The sequence below is a fragment of the Mus musculus genome, chromosome 7 (genome assembly GCF_000001635.26).
Source record: "Mus musculus strain C57BL/6J chromosome 7, GRCm38.p6 C57BL/6J".
Classification (NCBI taxonomy): domain Eukaryota; kingdom Metazoa; phylum Chordata; class Mammalia; order Rodentia; family Muridae; genus Mus; species Mus musculus.
This window is the reverse complement of record NC_000073.6, coordinates 47,700,539-47,721,798: the sequence shown is the minus strand read 5'-3', so window position 1 is coordinate 47,721,798 and position 21,260 is coordinate 47,700,539. Positions and strand designations below refer to the sequence as shown.

The window sequence follows — 21,260 nt, the reverse complement described above, 5'->3', positions numbered from 1 at the left end:
TTGCTGACAGGACCCTGATATAGCTGTCTCCTGTGAGGCTTTGCTACTGCCTGGCAAATACAGACGTGGATGCTCACAGCCATCTCTTGGATGGAACACAGGGTCCCCAATGAAGGAGGTAGAGAAAGTACCCAAAGAGCTGAAGGGGTCTGCAACCCTATTGAAGAAACAACAATATGAACTAACTAGTACCCCCAGAGCTCCTGTCTCAAGCTGCATATGTAGCAGAGGATGTCCTACTTGGCCATCAAAGGGAGGAGAGACCCTTGGTCTTGTGTAGATTCTAGGCCCCAGTATAGGGGAATGCCAGCGCCAGGAAGCAGGAGTGGGCAGGTTAGGGAGCAGGGGGAGGGGGAAGGTATAGGGGATTTTCAGAGAGGAAACTAGGTAAGGCGATAAGATTTGAAATGTAAATGAAGGAAGTATCTAATAAAAATAAATCTAAGAAAAAAGAAGAAATGGAAATAAATGAATAAATACATGCTATATTTTCTGCCTGATAGGAGAATGTACTGACCCTCTGTAGACCATTGAGAGCCTGTTTTCTAAGTTTGTCCTCTGAAGGGAGTTACCTCTAGTTTGTGAGGCAAAAGAGATAAGCTGGAGTGGAGCATCTGTCCTTACTTGGCCTATACCCTTATCTCTTTCCTCTTCACTGGCTTCCCTTTCTCATTTCTAAAATTTATAAAGAAAAATGTTAATTTTTACCTCCTCGACTACTGGAAAACTAAAAGAGAAAATAGTTGATTTCAGCTCAGTTGCTATTTTTATAACTAGCCATTGTGTGTGTGTACTTGTGCACATGTTGTGGGGGGGTGTGAATGCCTGGTGGTATTTATTTTTTAAGACCTACACTTCTATTTCCCTTTAAAAGCTCCTCTCAAGCAAAGACTTTTTCCTTCAAAGTAAATACCACTAAAGACCTCCTGGGAGAAAGAATGGAATCCATTCCTGTGGCTTACCTCACACCACACCAATTAAGTCTTCCTTTTGTTGTTCTGTTTTAATTTCTCTCCCTCTTTTCCTGGGTCTGAGACCTCACTCCCCTTCTTCTGTTCTTTATGGTGCTGGGAAATTCAGTCCAGACTCATATATAACCCTCTCCCACTCTCCTCCAACCCCTCCTACACATAAATACACAATCAGTGTACAAAAATAAATCTACATGATCAGCCAAGCCATAATGAGCCCCTGTGTTATGGTAGAAATCAGGGTTCTCTCGGTAATGAAAGAATTTTAAAACACCCTTCCCCCAAACATATTGTAAAAACAGAATTAGAAGGAAACACAATCACAGTTTTACTAATATTTCAGAACAAAACAACAGAGAAGCCAAGCTGTAAATCTGGGCAGCTTCCAGGAGGAGGGAGATCGAGAAGGTGAAGAGAAAAAGCCATGCCTTTTGACATCCCAAGAAAGCTGGTATGTCCAGCAATGGAAGTTGGGAAAAAACTTCATGGTGGAAAGAGATGTGGGTTTCAGAAATGATTGAGAGAGTCCAGACTCTCAGGAAAATGTTGCTTGGTCTTTTGACCCATGTTCAAAAGAAAAGGAGATCTAAAGAAAGAAAAAGGAACCTTAAGTGCTTTCAGAAAAGCAGACAGGCTTAACTGTACCAGCTGAGGGAAGGTCAGAGATGGCTGCAGAGAAGGTATAACTCCTGTGAAAGATGAGTGAGTTGTCATTCCTTCTGCCACCTCAGCAATCCCCTGGTGAAGTGACTGATAGGTGCAGCTTGGTCATCTCAAGGGAGGAGGTAAATGCATGTGATCTGTAATCTGTTGCACAGACCAGTGTCATGTCTCGACCGAGAGTTAGGTGCATAACTCAGAATACATTCTTTTGACCATGCAGAAGGATATTTCCCTTAATGTACCTCGACAATACCCTGATATCTTCATCTTTCCTGTGTTATTTTAAGCCCTGGGGAGGCAAATCTGGTGCTTCCCTTTCTGGGGTTACAGGAGAGCAGGAAATGGATCCAACCTTGTCCATGAGAGAATGGAACCATTTCCACGCGATTAAAAAGTCCTGAGTTATACACAGGAAGTATGACCCACACTATAGAGTATACACAAGCTCTGAATTTGAATTCACAGCCCAGAATTCTTGATCCATATGGTCATGTTACTTTCCTTTTATTTATAAATGATTTTATTAAGGCATATTGACAAAAATATCTATATTATATTATGATTTCCAGAAGAAGGGTCAATTTTAAGGTGATTAAATGTGGTCTGTGTTCTCAGTAACACCACTGAAAGATTTGTGAGCATGGATCCAATCATCTCATCACACAACACAGGATCATACCACTGAATGAAACTGGTCATCCCAACTGCAGTCCAATCCTGACTCCGTCCTTTCTGGTCCTCATCACTGTCCTGGTGGAACTGGCAGGAAACACGATTGTTCTCTGGCTCCTGGGATTCTGAATGCACAGGAAACCCATCTCAGGCTATGTCCTCAATCTGGCTCTGGGCGACTCCTTCTTCCTCTGCTGCCATTTCATTGACTCTCTGCTATGGATCATTGACTTCATCTATGCCCATAAATTAAACAAAGATATCTTAGGCAATGCAGCAATCATTCCCTATATGGCAGGGCACAGCCTGCTCAGTGCTATTAGCATGGAGCACTGCCTGTCTGTATTGTGGCCAATCTGGTATGACTTCCACCACCAAAGTAACATGTCAGCTATCCTATATGCCCTAATCTGGGTTCTGTCCATTCTCATAGGCATCCTGGATTGGTTCTTCTTAGGATTCCTGGGTGAGACTAATCATCATTTGTGGAAAATGTTGCCTTTATTATAACTGCATTTCTGATTTTTTTATTTATGCTTCTCTCTGTGTCCAGTCTGGCCCTACTGCTGAGGATCCTCTGTGGTCCTAGGAAGAAACCCCTGTCCAGGCTGTAAGTTACCATCTCTCTCACAGTGATGGTCTATCTCATCTGTGGCCTGCCTCTTGGGCTTTACTTTTTCCTGCTACACTGGTTTGGGGTTCATTTGCATTATCCCTCTTGTCACATTTACCAAGTAACTGCAGTCCTGTCCTGTGTAAACAGCTCTGCCAATCCCATCATTTACTTCATTGTAGGCTCCTTTAGGCATTGTAGAAAGTGTTGTTCCTTCCAAACTATTCTTAATAGGGCTCTGAAAGACACTCCTGAAGAGGATGAATATACAGACAGCCATCTTCAGAAAACCACTGAGATGTCAGAAAGCATATGTTGAGAGTCAAGACAACATTAACTTACTCTTCTCTCAGAAACGCCTCAGTGATTGCAGTGCTTTCAATTGATTATTTTTAATCTAATTTTCTTATACTTCTCAAAGTAGTCAAAAATAAGAATTTCTCCAACATTCTTGCCCTTGTCAATGAATTTTTCAAATATCTTCCAAAATTTTTTATTTTATTTTTTATTAGATATTTTCTTTATTTACATTTCCAATGTTATCCCCTTTCCTAGTTTCCCCTCCAACAGTCCCCTCTCTATTTAACCCTCCCCCACTGCTCCTCAACACACCCACTCCCATAATAGAACATGTTTTTGCACTTTTTTTTCATTTTTGCTTTTTATTAAATATTTTCTTTATTTACATTTCAAATGTTATCCCTTTTCCTGATTTTTCCTTTGAAAACCCATTATCGCCCTCCCTCTGTACACCAACCCACCCACTCCCACTTCTTCTCCCTGGCAACCCCCAACACTGGGGTATAGGGCCTTCACAGGACCAAAAGTCTCTCCTCCCATTGATGAGCTACAAGGCCATCCTCTGCTACACATGCAACTGGAGCCATGGGTCCCTCCATGTGTACTCTTTGGTTGGTGGTTTAGTCCCTGGGAGATATGGGGGTCTGGGTAGTTTATATTGTTGTTCATCCTATGGGGCTACAAACCCCTTCAGCACCTGGGTTCCTTCCTCTAGCTCCTCCATTGGGAACTCTGTTCTCAGTACAATGGATGTCTATGAGCATCCATTTCTGTATTTATCAGTACTGGCACAGCCTCTCAAGATACAACTATATCAGGAGTCTAAAAACAAGCACATGTCATCCACAATGCTGTTTGAGTCTGGTGACTGTATATGGGATGGAACCCCAGGTAGGGCAGTCTTTGGATGGCCTTTCCTTCAGTCTCTACTCCACACCTTCTCTATGCAACACCGTTCATAGGTATTTTGTTTCCCCTTATAAGAGGGACTGAAGTATCCACACTTTGGTCATCCTTGTCCTTGAGCTTCATGTTGTCTGTGAATTGTATCTTGGGTATCCTGAGCCTCTGTGCTAATATCCACTTATCAGTGACTGCATACCATGTGTGTTCTTTTGTGAGTGGGTTACCCTGCTCAGGATAATATTTTCTAGTTCAATCCATTTGCCTAAGAATTTCATGAATTCATTATTTTTAATAGCTAAGTAGTACTCCACTGTGTAAATTACCACATTTTCTGTATCCATTCCTATGTTGAGAGACATCTGTGAATAGAATTGAAGACTGATAAATGAATGCATACAAATATGGTCACTTGAACTTTGTGTGAGCTGAAACCATCCAGTAAGAAAAAAGACAACATTATTTTCAACACGGTTCAACTGGCAGTGAGCAGGTAGAAGAATGTAAATTGATACACTCTTATCTCCTTGTAAAAAGATCAAGTTCAAGTGGATCAAGGACCTCCACATAAAACCAGATACACTGAAATTAATAGAAAAGAAAGTAGGGAAGAGCCTCAAATACATGTCACAGGGGAAATTTCCTGATTAGAACAACAATAGCTTATGCTCTTAGATCAAGAACTGACAAATGGAACCTCATAAAATTGCAAAACTTCTGTAAGGTAAAGGACACAGTCAGTAGGATAAAATGGCAACCAACAGATTGGTAAAAGATCTTTACCAATCCTACATCTAATAGAAGGCTAATATCCAATATATACAGAGAACTCAAGAAGTTAGACTCTAGAGAACAAAATAACCTAATTAAAATATGAGATACATAGCTAAACAAAGAATTCTCAACGGAGGAATACCAAATTGGTGTAAAGCACCTAAAGAAATTTTCAACATCTTTAGTCATCATGGAAATGCATATCAAAACAACCCTGAGATTCCACCTCAAACCACTCATTTTCTAAAATAAAAAATTCAGGTGACAACAGATGCTGGCAATGATGTGGAGAAAGAGGAACACTCCTCCTTTGCTGGTGGTACTGCAAGCTTGTACAACCACACTGGAAATCACTTTAACAGTTCCTCAGAAAATTGGACATAGATATAACAGGTAATCCAGCAATACCACTCCTGGACATATACCCAGAAGATGCTCCAACATGTAATAAGGACACATGCTCCACGATGTTCATAGCAGCCTTATTTATAATAGCCAGAAGCTGGAAAGAACCCAGATGTCCCTCAAGAGAAGAATGGATACAGAAAATGTGGTACATTTACACAGTGGACATCTACTCCGCTATTAAAAAAATGGGTTTATGAAATTCTTAGACAAATGGATGGATCTGGAGGATATCATCTTGAGTAAGGCAACCCAATCACAAAAGAACACACATGATGTGAACACACTTAAAAATACAAAAATAATCATTTTAAGTTTGGTATATAATCATGTAACTTAATAATCTTAAAGTTAAGTATTTGATCCAGAGATATTAAAATTTATGTTCATACAATTAATCATTGTGCAAGAATGTTTACAGTGGCTTTCTTCATTAAAACTCAGAAAAGCAACTCCCTCACATGCAGCCAATAAAATGAACACAAAATGTTGAGTAGAATGTTAGGCAAAAATTAGGGCAATGACCAGGGCAATAGCAGAATATGTATGAGATCAGCAAATGGCTGATCTCTAAACAAAAGCTGAGACTGATCAGGGCAAATACAGAAACTGGTTCCTGTCAAGATGAGAGGAAACAGCAGATGTTCAGAGGGCATGGAGAGTAACAGTGAGGCCATTGTGGCTGCAGTGGATTGAGCTAAAGAACAGTGAGAAATGACAGAAGGAAGACAATGGACCCTGATAAATGGAATTTCAGATAGTCTGGCTGTAAGACAGGAAGTCCCGGAGACACTTGGCTGTTGTCTTTCTGGGACAGGCGGCTATGTTGTGAAGTGATCTAGGTTCTGATGACAGCCATTAAGGTAATAAAAGACCCTAAGATTAAATGAGACACATGGTCCTAGTCAACTCTTTGACTATATTCCTGTAAGTCCTTGAAAAGAAGCTCTAGTTAAGATGGAATCTGATTCCTGACATATAGAAACTATACAAAATCACTGTGTTGTTAGAGGCTGTACATTACTAGTAACTGGTTATAAGAGAATTGAAAAGCAAACACAACCAGAGAGAAACAAGCTCATCTTACACTAAAGTGTTCTGTTAAGATATAAATTAGGAAATCATAATTATGGGTCATCATTGTGTTCATCATTGTCTACTATCTCCAACTAGACCTGAAAATACTTGTTTATCTATGGGTGTTCAGGAACAGCCATTTGCTGAATACATGCATACATTTTTTTTTGGACCAGCCAATGAAAGGGAACAGAAGAAGCCAGGAAATGAGAAGAGTGCATAAATGTTAATTCTTCCACTTACCAAAGCAGTAAGTAATTCAACACTTTAATGTGGGTAACTGTGGCCTGGGCCAAACCTGCAATATCCTCTGAATGAGTCTTCAAGCTACAATGTCCTGCTCTCTTATAAGAATGGTCTTAATGGGAACAGGGGTGCTTCATGTAGAGTAGCAGGAGAAAAGGAAGAGAACATAGTAAATGATGCTATGGGATGCTATAGAGAGAAGTGGAGCTATAAGAAGACATTTACCTTCCCCCGACTGTTTCTGTTGTCCTACTGAAGATAGTCAGATGCAATGAGACAGATGGGAAATGTGTCAGAAACTTGAAAACACAGTGTCATGGATCAGAAAGCCAGGAGAACCACAGAAGGATAAACTAGAGACTTGCAGGAGTTGCCAGTTTTCCTCCAAATGAATGTAGACTCTCAAGATTTTGTTTGGTTCACAGCTCTGCACTGCATCTCTGACGATACTTTTTGGAGCATAGTAGGTACTCAGTGAATACCTGTCAATCAGAGAGTGCACCCAACTTTAGCCCTACATTTTAAAGCACTCTCAACAATTCATGAGTCATATCTCTAGCCACAAAGGTCTGATTGACAGTTGATTACTCATTTAAACAGCACAGCCTGTAGTTTCACTAGATGTTATCTATCATGCAAAGGGCAGTGTTAATCTTAATACATTCTCTAGCTGTTCTGTTTAGCTTTTGTCAAGTTGACACAAACTAGGGTCCTCTGGGAAGTGGAGACCTTGACTGAGAAATTGTCTCCACCAAAATGCTATGTGCAAATCCTTGTGGGTCATTTTCTTAATCAATGAATGATGTAGGAGAGCCATGTCCATTGTGGATGGTGCCATCCCTGAGTAGGCAGTCCAGTGGTGTATAAGAAAGCAAATACAGCAAGCTACAGTGAACAAACCAGTGAGAAACATCCCTGTCTTGGTTTCTGCTTCCTTTCCTACTTCTGGGTCCCTGCTTGGGCTCCTTCCCTGGCCTCATTGAATATAGACCCAACCTATAATGTGAAATATACCTTTTCCTGTCCATGCTGCTTTTGGTCAGTGCTTTATGATAACACAGAACAGATGATTAGTACACTAGCCAGAAGAGCAAATCAGAAACCAAGAAGCAAAGAGGTAGACAGGCCAAGAGAGCAAATTCCAACTGTAAGCCTGGAAACAGAAGCTTCCCATTTGCCTCCCCATTCATAATTACTCTGTACCTTACTTTACACAACATTTATTCTTATTTTCATCTGAAATTGTGGGCTACAAAGGGGTAGGATTTCCTAAATCCTGCATTTGCTAATGGCAGAAAACCCTTTCAATTTTTACATGAGCCTCCAGAAAGTGAATGTGTTTTTTAAGTTTTGGGATCCTTGATGCCTGGTCCATTGGAAGGCAATTTAAAGATATTTAGGCCCTAGCACAAGCCTTTTCTACAAAAAAAATTTTTTTTGTTTTGTTTTTTATTGGATATTCTATTTATTTACATTTCAAATGTTATTCCCTTTCTCGGTTTCCCCTGTAGAAATGCCCTATCCCATCTCCTCCCACTGCTTCTATAAGGAAGCTATAAGGTGGGCTCCACCCACCCCCCTACTCCCACCATCCCGGCCTAGCATTCCTCTATACTGGGGCATTGAGCCTTCACAGGACCAAGGGCCACTCCTCTCATTAATGGCCAATGAGGTCATTCTCTACTACATATATGGCTGAAGCCACGGGTTGCTCCATATGTACAACAAACTAATTTAAGAAGAGAAATCACCAAGAGAATATATATGAGTCATACAGCATCAAGTAACCAGTGTAGATAAAGAAAGCTCCTTCCATCACTCACACAAAACACCACTCTCACATCAAAGAAACACGAGAGAGCTTATTCTGAGCCACATATGAGGTCTATGGCTCAAGAATACAGGTTCAAATTGCCCCAAATACAATGTTCCAACTTAGCCACAACTTCCTGAATTTTCAACAGTAACAAAATTACAGGGGCAGGGAGTCCGGAAAAGGCCATAAATAAAATTTTAAAATGCCAACGGAAACCTCATTGAGGCAGGAAAGTCCAATGAGAAAATCACTGCTATAGGTCTCAAGTGTTCTCTAATAGCATTCTTAGCCTTCAAATTGGTGAACTTGCATGGCCCGTTAGGGTATTAAGACCTAATGTTAAGGAGGATAACTCAAGTACAGAGATATGCGATGAATGGTTAATAGGAAAGATAAATGTAGCCCAAAAGAATTTGGCTCTGGTCTAGACCTGAAACATTTCTATTTTCCACAGTCACTGTTCTAGGCTGTCAGCCTCAAGGACCGCAAAGCCAGTGCCATCATCTCTGCTAACTTCAGTTCACACTGCTCATTACACAGACAGGGAAGAACCAGGAGAAATGTGAATGTTGAGCTTAAGGCTAAGGGGTCACAGGGACATTCTGATGTAGAATCAGAGTCATGCTTATGCATAACTTCTCTTAGTGCTACATGACACTGGACAGCTCTGGGTAGAAGAAAATACAAGCAATCCCACCATCTGAGCCATGATGGACCCTACTCTTTCAAACTTCCAGCCAAAAGAAAAAAAATCTTTCCACTCACAAGTTGCTTTTTTGTCAGGTGTATGGTCGTGGTAATGAGAACCGTTTCTAACAAAAGTAACTCAGAGCAGAAGACCATTGCTCCCTGCAAGACAGTAACAGAAGTTGTGGCTTTTCCTCCACATCCTCCTCAACCTAAGCAGGGTTGCAGAATCCAGGGGAGAACATGAGAGATGCATGCATTCAGCCTTGATAGGTCAAGTTTCCTGCTATATTTCACTCACAGCCCTCCGTCCTGCTGAGGCCTGGGCAGTCTGGACTGAGAAGGGCTTTTCAGAGATAGGAAGCCATCCAAGACCCTAAACTCTGCCTCTGTTCTCCACTAAAGCACTGTTCCTATTTCCTGCACTCTTGTTCTTGATGGGTTCCAAATTTCCCTTCTCTCTTCTAATGTGTGTGAACAGCCATTTCCGTATCACACACATTAGAAGAGAGTAGTTATGTATCCTTCATCCTTCCGGCAGCCACTCAGCCAGATTATTGTCCACTACACAGGGCACAGCAGAGGTTGATGTTCCCTCCTTAATGATAATGGACTGAACCTCTGAACCTGGAACCCAGCCCCAGTTAAATGTTGTCCTTATGAGAGTTGTCCTGTTTGTGATGTCCGTACTCAGCAATAAAACACTAGCTGAGACAGCCTGGAACCATTTCTGAACCTTGCATCTCTAATTTTCTATAGGTAAGATGGGGACAATGACAAAAGCACATGACTAATTAAAATGTAAAATGATACCATGCTGTCTCTGAATCAGCAGAAATAAAGACCATGATTAGTGTGTTCTGGGCATCAATGCCTGTGCTGGGCTAGCAGAAAGTGCAGTTGTGTTCTGGATGTGCACTTCTGGATACTCAGAAATGACTTCTCCTTCTGCATCCTAACCCTGGCCAGGCTTCCCTTCTTATCCTTGTGATTTCAAGGCAGAAATTTCCTGGAGAAACTTTTCAACTTCTTGATCTCTTCTCCACATCCATGTTCAGCACCAGTTCATGTCTTGCTCCATCCATGACCAGAGCCATGATACTAGCAAGATACATATCACCCAATGAGTCCTGCTCTGTCCCACATCCCTATGGCTGAACATCTTGTAAGGTAACCATTATGACTTCCTATCTTAGTATTGGGATTTTGCTTCATGTTAAAGAGTTTATTTCTTTGCAATGGCAAGGTTGAGAATTTCATATATGAGTTCAATGTATTTTTGTTATTAAACAGTTCCCTCCACAACTCCTATAGATTCTATGTGCTGCACCCATTCCCCATCTCTATTTTATGTCATCTTCTATATGAGATGGTTTAAATGAGAATGGACACGACAGACTCATATATTTTAATGTTTTGTCAACACAGAGTGGAACTACTTGAGAATAAATAGGAGGTGTGGCTTTTTTGTAAGAAGTATGACACTTGAGTATGGATTTTGATGTTTTAAAAGCTGACACAAGAATGTGTGTGTGTGTGTGTGTGTGTGTGTGTGTGTGTGTGTGTGTGTGTGCCTGCCTGCCTGTCTGTCTGTCTGCCTTTGTCTCAGTCTGTGTGTCTCTTTCTGTTTGTGTGTCTCTTTCAGTCTGTATTTCTCTATTTCTTTGTGTCTCTCTGTTTCTGACTGTCTCTGTCTCTTTGTATCTTTATGTCTTTATCTCTGTCTCTCTGCTCTCTCTGTCTCTGTTTCTCTCTGTCTCTCTGTCTCTCTGTCTCTGTTTCTCTCTGTCTCTGTCTCTGTCTCTGTCTCTCTCTCTCTCTCTCTCTCTCTCTCTCTCTCTCTCTCTCTCTCTCTCCACCACCACCCACATTCTGTGCCTGTTGCCTGACTGCAGATCAGGATTGTAAAACTCACAGATACTGCTCCAGCACCATGTCTGTATGCTGTAAGTAAATCGAGGACTAACCCTCTAAAGCTGTAATCAAGCCCCCCAATTAGATGTTTTCTAAGAGTTACCTGGGTCATGGTGTCTCTTCACAGCAATAGAATAGAGCAGAAACTGCACATGTATTATGATTTTTTTTAACTCATGAAACCTGCTGAATCCAAAACGTGTATTATAAGGCTGACCACTTAGAAATGGGCAAAATGTCTTGGAATCTTGTCCCTGTGGAAAGCCTACCCCACAACTCAGCAGCATTGACTGCCTGTAGTTTTTCAACTAGGTGTTGGGTGCCTCCCCTTCCCCTCCTGGAGTATTGACTGCTACAGTCTTATGCAGGTCGTGAAGCACTTTATTTCTGCATTTAAAAAATTACATTCTTAATGTCACTAATGGGGATGTAACTGTTTACTCGATTAGAACATGGCCTGTCTGGTTTATAGATTTATTGAGCACCTGCCCTGTCCTCATTTATAGCAACTACCATATCCATCTAGATGATTAACCCTCTCTTCTCTATATTTTAACCCTTTTTAACCTTACCACCCACTCCATACAATCACCTGTTCTGTATCGAGTCAACCTCCACATCAGTGGAACTGCCAAAGTCTTCATTTCCACATCATCTGCCCAATCCTCCCCCTTTCTCTATAGCTGTTTTCCATAGAGCCTCTGCTCCAATAGCCTCCCCACATTCAACCAAGTCTCTTGACAATACCTGTCAATTTCAGGCTTGCTGCTTAAAGAGTCCACAGTGTGTTGTTAGAGATAAGACCTTGCAAACACTCTTGGTGCCCTTGCTCCACTCAGCACTGCTCACTTACCAGACACAGACTACCTATTTAAATCTCTCCCTCATGGGCTGGGGATGAGGATATGTCTCAGCTTGTAAAGCACTTCCCTACTGTGTATGAATTCCTGGGGTTGAATCCCAGAGTTACATAAATTATCTGTGGTGGTTGTGCCTATTAACCCAGCATTGGAAGGAAAAGAAAAACATCAGAAATTCAAAGTCATTCTAACGTATATAGCAAGTTTGAGGCCCTCTTTGAATACATGAGCCCCAATCTTAATAGATAGATAAATACACACACACACACAGAGAGAGAGAGAGAGAGAGAGAGAGAGAGAGAGAGAGAGAGAGAGAGAGAGAGAGAGATCTTTTAGTCTCTTCTCAGTATGTCTAGTAGACATAAAAGATTTTTACATCTCTTATAGTTGGATTGTATGATTGTTAACAGAGAAAATATAAAATGAAAATAAATGTTTGCTGATCAAAACTATAAGCTTAACTATTAAGATATTTAGGAATAAATAGTTTAACACACAATTGCATCCAAAGAACAATTGGCCCTTTTTTTCTTTTTCTTTTTCTTTTTCTTTTTTCTTTTTTGATTTTTGATTTTTGACTTTTGAGACAGGGTTTCTTTGTATAGACCTGGCTGTCCTGGAACTCACTCTGTAGACCAGACTGGTCTCAAACTCAGAAATCCACCTGCCTGTGCCTACCTAGTGCTGGTATTAAGGACAGGAGACATTAGCCGTTCCTTTGATGCATTTCTCTGATATTCAGAAGAAACTGGAAATATGCCAACATCACTGCTTTAGCAGATAAGAGGAAAGGCAGGACATTGGGAGTATGAAGAAAAAGATAGAGACTTTATTCCATCCCTAATGAGCACTTAAGGACACTCCTCACTTTGCTTGGCATTATTGTCCGGGTGGCAAGAACCTTCAAGCAACAATCACTGACAGGAGGAAAGACACAGTGGGGTGGTGATGAGTGCAAGTTAAGATATAAAAGCATAGCAAAAGCAAAGATTGAAAAATGTCTCAGGAGGAATATCATTCCTTTTGTCACATTTACCAAGTTACAGCAGTCCTGTCCTGTGTAAACAGCTCTGACAACTCCATCATTTGCTTCCTTGTAGGCTCCTTTAGGCATTGTAGAAAGCATTGGTCCCTCAAAACTATTCTTAAGAGGGCTCTGGAGGACACTCATGAGGATTATGAATATACAGACAGCCATCTTCAGAAAACCACTGAGATGTCAGAAAGCAGATGTTGAGAGTCAAGACAAATTAACATACTCTTCTCTCAGAAACACCTCAGTGATCACAATGCTTTCAATTGTTTTTTTTTAATCTGATTTTCTTGTAAGTCTGAAAGTAGTCAGAAATAAGAATTTATCCAATTTCTTGGTACTGTCAATGAATTTCTCAAATATCCTTCAAAAATTTCTCATTAAACACTTTTCTTTGCAATTTTTTCACTTTTTTCATTTTTATTTATTTTTTATTAAATATTTTCATTGTTTACAGTTCAAGTATTATCCCCTTTTCTTTTTTCCCCTCCAATAGCTCCCTATCCCCTCCCCTCCCCCTGTTCACCAACAAATCCACTCCCACTTTCTGGTCCTGGCATTCCCCTACACTGCAGCATAGGACCTTCACAGGACCAAGGCCCTCTCGTCCCATTGATGGCTGACAAGGCCATCCACTGCTACAAATGCAACTGAAGCCACGGGCCCTTCAATGTGTCCTCTTTGTTTGGTGGTTTAGTCCTTAGGAGCTCTGTGGGGTACGATTGGTTCATGTTTTTTTTTTCCTCCTATGAGGCAGCAAACCCCTTCAGCTCCTTGGATCCTTTCTCTAGCTCCTCCATTGGGAACCCTGTACTCAGTTCAATGGTTGGCTGAGAGCATCCACCTCTGTATTTATCAGGCACTGGTAGAGCATCTCAAGAGACAGCTGTATCAGGCCTCTGTCAACAAGCTCTTGTTGGCATCCACAATAGTGTTTGAGTCTGGCAATTGTACATAGGATGAATCTGGGGGTGGGGTGAGTCTCTGGATGGCCTTTCCTTCAGTGTCTGCTCCATACCTTGTCTCTGTAACACCTTCAAAGGGACTAGAGTATCCACACTTTCGTCTTCTTTTTTCTTGAGGTTCATGTGGTCTGTGAATTGTGTCTTGGGTATTCCAAACTTCTGGGCTAATATCCACTTATCAGTGAGTGCATACCATGTGTCTTCTTTTGTGGTTGGGTTACCTCACTCAGGATGATATTTTCTAGTTCCATCAATTTGCCTAAAAATAAGTAGTACTCAATTGTGAAAACATACCACATTTTGTGTATCCATTCCCCTGTTGAGAGATATTTGGGAATAGAATTGAAGACCCAGAAATGAACCCATGCACATATGGTCACTTGAACATTGACAAAGGAACTAAAACCATGCAGTGGAAAAAAGACAGCATTTTTGCCACATGTGGTGGTACATGCCTTTAATCCCAGCACTCAGGAGGCAGAGGCAGGCAGATTTCTGAGTTCGAGGCCAGGCTGGGCTACAAAGCGAGTTCCAGGACAGTCAGGGCTATACAGAGAAACCCTGTCTCAAAACAACCCAAACAAACAAACAAACAAAAAACCAAAAAACAAACAAACAAACAAACAAAGAAACCCAGCATTTTCAACAAATGGAGCTGGTTCATCTGGGGGTTAGAATATAGAAGAATGCAAATTGATCCATTCTTATCTATCTGTAAAAAGTTCATGTGGATCAAGGACCTCCACATAAAACCAGATACACTGAAACTAATAGAAAAGAAAGTGGGGAAGAGCCTCGAACACATGTCACAGAGGAAATTTTCCTGAATAGAACATCAATAGCTTATGCTCTAATATAAAGAATTGAAAAATGGGACCTCATAAAATTGCAAAGCTTCTGTAAGGTAAAGGACAATGTCAATAGGACAAAATGGCAACCAACAGATTGGGAAAAGATCTTTACCAATATATATATATATATATATATATATATATATATATATAATATCCAATATATTCAAAGAACTCAAGAAGTTAGACTCCAGAGAAACAAATAATCTGATTTTAAAATGGGGTGCAGAGCTAAACAAAGAACTCTCAACAGGAATACCAAAAGGCTGAGAAGCACCTAAAGAAATTTTCAACATCCTTAGGCATTAGGGAAATGCAAATCAAAACAACCCTGAGATTCACTTCACACCATTCAGAATGGCTAAGATCAAAATCTCAGGTGACAGCAGATGCTGGCAAGGATGTGAAGAAAGAGGAAGACTACTCCATTGCTGGTGGGATTGCAAGCTGGTACAACCACTCTGGAAATCAGTCTGGTGGTTCCTCAGAAAACTTGACATAGTACTACCTAAGGACCCAGCAATACCACTCCTGGGCATATACCCAGAAGACGCTCCAACATGTAATAAGGACACATGCTCTACTATGTTCATAGCAGCCTTTGCAATTTTTATGATGGAAAAGTTCTTATTTGAACCATAAATCTGAAATGGAGAACATGACGTTATAAAATGTTTTTACTCAGGGCCTTTTTCCAGAGTATTTTATGTCTTGTGATTCTCCCAGTGAAGAAGACAGTTTTGAAAGAATTAGTTCTACCACACGTAAGGATGGCTACCATCTCCAGTTTCAGGAGAATAGCTCCCTCACAGACATGCTCTATCCATGTAGAACAATGCAGGCAGGCAGTCATATGAGAAGTATTTTGGAAGTTTCATTCCTATGGTGTGATGACAAATTTGTCTTATCTTTTGGGTTAAAATCAAGGCGTTTGCCCTGAGAATGATAAGCAGATATTTACTGCTCAAGCATAGTACAACAATAGGACCAATCCACTGAAATGCTGGAAAAAGTAGAAAAGCAGAATCTGAAAGTTGGATTAGGGAGATTAGTGGTAGTCTGGAGTCTATTTTACAAGAAGATATCAAGATCTGACTATGCACTGACGGGAACTGAAGGCCTCATGAACTAAGCAGAAGCAGAAGAGTTTCTTTGTACACTGGGAGTATAACCTTGTACACTCTCCTCCTACCATTGGGGCAGCAGTCTGATTATTGTAATGCTCTTTCTCTAAGATGCTATGGTATATACTATCGTGTATATCAATCGTTATATCAATCGTGTATATAGTCGGTGCATCAATGCTGACTATAAAAATGAAAAAAAAAATTGGTTACTATTCTTTAGGAGGATACAGAATATTGAAGAAGATATCTCCTTGCAAGCACCTGTCTATACTAGCACATCAGTTCTATCCCTGTTTAAATCAAGGAAGAAATAGGAGGAAAAAAAAGTGTGTGTGTGTGTTGCATGAGTTTGGTGGTAGCGGGTTATACATGTTCAGAGTGTGGTGTGGTATATGTGGTGTGGGGGGATGTATATGTTTTGTGTATAAATGTTAGGTGCAGTGGTGAGTTGCATATGTAGTGGGGGTGCTGTTGGGGGATAGGTGCATGTTGTGGTAGGGTTGGGGTGGGGTAAGGGTGGATAAGTTTATGCTGTTGTGATGGGTGTGGGTGCATATTGATGACAAGTAGAAGTTTCCTAGCATGAAACATTATCACTTCTGTGAGTTACATTGATTATTTTTCTAATTTAATTCTATATATTTCACTTTTATTTTTCAATGTATTTTAGTAGAAATATAATCATATTACCAATGAAACATTTCTCTTGCTGTTGATTTTTAGTTTATTAAATTATGACATGTTATAACACAATAAATTATTTAAATAGGGGGCTTGTTAAGTTTGGTTTTGTAAACAAAATAACCCAATTACAAAATGGAGAACAGAGTTAAACAGAGAATTTTCAACGAAGGAATTTCAAATGGCCAAGAAACACTTAAAGAAATGCTCAACATCCTTAGTCATCAGGGAAATGCTAACAAAAGTGAACCTGAGATTCCACCTTACACCAATAGGAGTGGCTAAGAAAAAAATCCTCAAGCAACAGCCCATGCTGGCAAAGATGTGCAGAAAGGGAATATTCCTCCATTGGTGGGAAGACTGCAAATTTGTACAACAACTCGAGAAATCAGTTTGATGGTTTTTCAGAAAGTTGGAAATAGTTCTACATGAAGACCTAGGAATACAAGGACACATTCTACACTATGTTCCTAGCAGCTTTATTTGTAGTAACCAGAAACGGGAAACAACCCAGATGCCTCTCAACTAAAGAATGGATACAGAAAACATGGTTCATTTACACAAGGGATTCCCATTCAGCTATGGAAAATGAAGACATCATGAATTTCGCAGGCAAATGGATGAAACTAGATATAGCATCCAAAGTGAGGTAACCTGGATCTAAAAGAACATGCATGGTATGGATTCACTAAGTGCATTTTACCCACAAAATACAGAATGCCCAAGATAAATCCCACAGACTCTAAGAAGTTAAACAAGAAAGAAGGCACACATGAGGATTCTTGAATTACACTTAGAAGGAGGCACAAAATAGTCACAGGAGGCACAGAGAGGAAGGGAAATGGGAAGGGATGAGGGGTCAGGATCAGGTATGCTGAGAGATCAGAGGTTCGTGAGAATGAATGGAAAGCAACAGATACCAGAGGCAAGGGTGGGGGAAATCCTTAGGAAGTCCCAGCGATTCAATGGAGGAAGACTCGCAGGAGTCAATCTGGTTGACCTTAACAAAGAAGCCTAAAATTGGGCACATGGAACCTTAAGAGGGCACCTCCTGTAGTCAGGAAGGACTCCCAGTGGAGTAATAAGAACACAAACCCACCCAAAAAAAATTTCTACCCAAAATTTATCTTGTTTAAAAAAATGAAACAGAGACTGAAAGAACAGCCAACTAATAACTGTCCCTATTTGAAACCCATTCCATGGGCAAAGACCAATCCCTGACATTCTTTATGAAAGTCTGTTGTGCTTGTAGACAGGAGTCTAGCATAACTGTCATCTGAGAGGCTCTACCGAGAAGCTGACTGAAACAGATGCAGAAATACACAGCCAGCCATTGATTGAAGTTTAGGGACTCTTATGGAAGAGTTGGGGAAAGGGATTGAAGGCTCTGAAGGGAATAGGGACTCCACAGGAAAAGCAACAGGGTCAAATAATCTGGACCTTTACAGGGTTCTCAGAGATTGAGCTACCAACCAATGAGCATACATGGGCTGAACTGAGGGCCCTGCACATAAGTAGCAGACATGCAGCTCAGTCTCCATGTGGTCACCCACCAACAACTGGAGCAGAGGCTCTCCCTAAAGCTGTAACCTGACTGTGATATTTGTTTCTCAACATGTTTGCCTTTACTGGCCTCAGTGAGAGAGGATGTGCCTATCCTGGCAGACACTTGATGAACCAGGGTGGGAGGAATACACAAGGGTTCCCCACTCTCACAGAGGAGAAGGAAAGGGAGGATGGAGAGAGGGTCTCTGTGAGGAGAGACCAAAAGGGGGCAGCATTATATGTAAGTAAATTAATTTTTAAACAGGCTTCTTTTGTGGTCCAAATTGTATACTGACTTGAATAATATTTTGTGGGCTTCTGAGAAGTTATTAATTTTATAAAGCTTGAATGGCAGATTCCATAGAATTTTGTTATACTTATTTGATCTTTAGTGTAATTTTATGCCGAGGTTTCTTTGTGGACTTTTTTGTGGGTGAGATCATTTGCTGATGAGGATGGGTTACTGGAGCCCTGTTATTATGTCTGGACCAGCCTATTTTTCCACTTTGTTTCACAAAAGTAATTACATCAATGTTTGTACACAAATGTTCACAATTATTGTGTCTTCTTGATGAGCATTCTCTTTATTTATATATAGTAACATACTTCATTATTTCTGGCTAAGTTTGGCTTGAAGTTTACTTTGTCAAATATGGGTATGGATACTCTATCTTGCTTTTAGAATGAATTTTTAGAATACAATTGTGACAGAGGACACAAAAAATAGACAAAAGTATCTGCGATGATTTGTATATGCTTGGCCCAGTGAGTGTCAGTGTTTGAAGATGTGGCCTTATTGGAATTGGTGTGGCCTTGTTGGAATAGATGTGCCACTGTGGGCATGGGCTTTAAGACCCTACTCCTAGCTTCCTGGAAGTCAGTATTCTGCTAGTAGCCTTCAGGTGAAGATGTAGAACTCTCAGCTCCTCCTGCACCTTGCCTGATGCTGCCATGTTCCCAACATGATGATAATAGACTGAACCTTTGAACCTGTAAGTCAACCCCAATTAAATGTTGTCGATATGAGAGTTGCCTTGTTCTTGTGTATGTTTACAGCAGTAAATCCTTAACTAAGAAAATATAGGAAGAGAAAAGAATGTGAGTCAATATGTCTATTCAATCCAGACCTTGAACCAGCCTCCTTCACAGGCTACTTACAGGAACTGAAACAGCCCCCAGTGTTTGGCTCCTTCCTCAAAACAATATCCAGATACCTCAGCTGCTTTCACTGTGATAAACCAATCTCCTTAGGGACCTGAGAGTGCCATCAGTTTTGTCTAGAAGTCTGGATGAACCAAAATCTCATCAAGTGAATATAGTGAGTCAGAGTTTCTGGTTAAAATGAAATATTAAAAAGTCATTTTTCTAGAATATAATTTGGAAAAACAAGGACTGCAACTAGTTCACAAGTATATACCCTGTCACTTAGGACAGTTTCAGAAATAGCAGATAATCAGGGAATATTTGCCACTTTAATGAATGAATGCAGCCTCAGCACTCCATGTTAGAGCATTCTTAGGGAACAAGCAAACACTATCTGTTTCTACATCTCTAGGATCTGAGAACAAATTACCCACTGAACTCAAACTAAAGGAAAGCTATGTGGAATCTACATATTTTTTTCAAGTGATAAATCAAAATCTAATAGTAGAAATGAGTAGGTAACTCTGAGACAGGAAACAGAGACTTAGACACAATTTCCTCCCAAGTTGTAACTATATCTTGCTTTATAAGACATATATTTTAGTCCTATTTGTGATTAGATAAAGAAATGATTTATAACTATATAGTGTTGAAAGGAAATTTTCTAAAACTTTTAAGCCAGTCAACAGGAGTTCAGTTATTCCTTAAATGGTTAACCATTCTTAAATGGTAAATGAATTAAATGATAGGGTTGGTTTTGGTCACAAAGATTATCACTGCAATAGAAAGCAAAAAGGACAGACTCTAGAATGATGTACAAAGGTAAAAGAGGAGATAGTACTCTGCGTACTGGCATTTCCCTTTCTCTGTTTCCTGATTTCCCCAGATGTGAGCAGAAACCCACAACGAATTGCTCTGCTGCTATCTCTCTCCCAACCTGATGGACTTGATCCCCTGAACTGTTAGCCCAAATAAACCTTTCCACACTGAAATTGCTTCCTTTCAGTTATTTGGTCATAGCAATGAGAAACAAACATTATCCTTGGGGACTTACAAGGTAATGGACATGAATTAACCTAGTAGCTCATCATCTTGCATAAATATCTTGACTTCATGATTCGTTTTAAGCACCATGTTAAGGCTAGGGTACTTTAGTTGCTAAAGAAATAGAGGATTGGGGTAGAAGAAACATGTCATGAGTAGTTCTGTGGTCCTAGGAGTGCAGGGCTGGTCTAAAGCAGTGATACTAAGATAGCACTGCTGGTTTGAAGTTACTGTGTTAGACTGACACAAATATTCCATCCCTTATGGATTTACCCAACCATTTGTAAAAAATTAAACTATCTATTACTTTATTAGAGTAATACCTTTAATCTTCTTGAAAGGCATATATCCTGTTAACCTCTGACTCAGTGTATGGTAGTTTCCAAAATGTGAGATGGTCTTCATTTTTCTCTTCCAAGACCTAGAGTCCTGCTTCTCTTCAATGATTCTGCTCACACAGAGCTCTCTCCTGGAAAGGAAACTCTACTGAAGGTCTCCTGGGATGGATAATGTAGTAAGTTTACTTGAGTTATACACTTTAAAACACTTACCTCTCCTAGCTTTCCATATTTCAAAATCCTCCTTCAGCAGCACTCCAACTGCACCTGAGTACTTCCTTTATTATTCCACTCTAGATTAGTTCAAATATAAATCCTACCCGTTAACAGCATACTAAAATGCCCCTAGATGTTACTCGAATTCATACTGTATCCTCCTTTCAAAGGCACTTTAGCATTCAACTAAACAATTTAGGTATGTATAAGTAACTCTAAATATATAAAGTGTTCTTGGGTTCTATAAGAAAGCAAGCTGTGCAAGCCAGGGGAAGCAAGCCAGTAAGTAACATCCCTCCATGGCCTCTGCCTCACCTCCTGCTTCCTGACCTGCTTGAGTTCCATTCCCGACTTCCTGTGGTAATGAACAGCAATGTGGAAGTGTAGGCTGAATAAACCCTTTCCTCCACAAACTT

At 40.3% G+C, this 21,260-nt stretch overlaps 1 pseudogene; it reads left to right on the top strand.

Moving 5' to 3' along the window:
- Mrgprc3-ps (MAS-related GPR, member C3, pseudogene) lies at positions 2,252-3,296 on the top strand (annotated as a pseudogene).